Source organism: Gymnogyps californianus, chromosome 26, assembly GCF_018139145.2.
Source record: "Gymnogyps californianus isolate 813 chromosome 26, ASM1813914v2, whole genome shotgun sequence".
Taxonomy (NCBI): Eukaryota; Metazoa; Chordata; class Aves; order Accipitriformes; family Cathartidae; genus Gymnogyps; species Gymnogyps californianus.
This window is the reverse complement of record NC_059496.1, coordinates 997,642-999,000: the sequence shown is the minus strand read 5'-3', so window position 1 is coordinate 999,000 and position 1,359 is coordinate 997,642. Positions and strand designations below refer to the sequence as shown.

At 57.0% G+C, this 1,359-nt stretch overlaps 1 pseudogene; it reads left to right on the top strand.

Moving 5' to 3' along the window:
* The first annotated feature begins 933 nt into the window (after positions 1–933).
* The window catches only part of LOC127025957 (antigen WC1.1-like), a 35,145-nt pseudogene continuing 34,719 nt past the window's right edge, over positions 934–1,359 (top strand).

Genomic DNA, 1,359 nt, shown 5'->3' with positions numbered 1-1,359 from the left:
CTGTTGGCCTTCTTGGCTGCTGGGGCTCACTGCTAACTCATGTTGCCTCAGTCGCCAAGGCGAGAAGCTCCGGTGCTGGCACGATCCGCAGCGGAGTGCTCTAGCGCAGTGCACAGGGGGGTTTCCTGGACCGGGGGAACCTCAGGGGGAGCCGAGAGAGCCTCCAGGAGCCCGCAGCTGGCAGAACAGCAGCTGACGAGACCTGGGCAGGGCCAGGAGCAATGGCGGCCAAGTTCCCTCACATGTATAAAAGAAGCCCTTAGGGAGCGCTAGTGACCAGGAGCACCGTGAACAGGGCAGGCAAACAGGGTGTGGCATGTCAGCAAGGGCGTGGCATGGCAGATTGCATGGCAGTTCACACAGAAGGGCGTGCAGGAAGTGCGCTGAAGCTCTGCCAGCTCGACCAGGGAGCGATGGTATCCACCTGGCAGAAAGCCATGGCCTCTCTAAACTCTGCACCCACCACGACTCACGCAGCTTCCCAGACAGAGCTCCAGTGGGAACATGCTGCCACCCAGGTGTCAGGCTGCAGGGTGTGCCCTGCTCTTCTGCCAGCATTGGACGGCAGCAGTGAGCACACCTGTGGGAGGTGCGCCCAGCTAGAGGAACTACTCTGCTTAGTGACAGAGCTCCAGGAGGAGGTGAGTAGGTTGCGGAGTATCAGGGAGTGCGAGAGAGAGATAAGACTACGAGAATCGCACCCTGCCTTCCCTGGGACAGGCCCAACAGGCAGACAGGATGATGAGATGGAGGATTCCCTATCCTCTCTCCGCCTGCCTGAACACAGGACTTAAGGGATAGGGGCAACGGCGACAAGTTCCTGCCCGGCCAGCAGCAGGTGCATCTCCTCTCTGACGAGACCCACCCACTCCCAGATGCCCTTGCACAATAGGTACAAGGCTCTGCAAGTGGCACCGAACAATAACAAGGACGATGGTTCATCTAGCTGGAGGTGTCGCTGAGGTTAAGTCGGCCTACACCTGCATGCGTACAAAAACTGCTTCCATAAAGAAAAAAAGACGGAGGTAGCAGGGCTCATTGGAACAGCTTCAAGCTAGAGTTGAAGGGGGAAAGGGATAAAAGCAGGCTCCCTAAGAGATAAGCCTTTGGGGCAGCACACCAGTGTTTGATGGAACAATGGGCTAGCAAGGTCCTTTGGTCTGCCATCTCAGTGGAGGTAGGGGATGGAGATCCATGCGGCAGCAAAGATGGAAGGGTTATGGATGTGTTAGAAACCACGGAAGCGCCTGAGAATGGTCACGTAGGAATGATGGCTTCTCCCCCCCAAAAAGGGGCGGGATTGATAGCCCAACTGAAGTGCATCTACATCAATGCAAGCAGCATGGGCAACAAACAGGA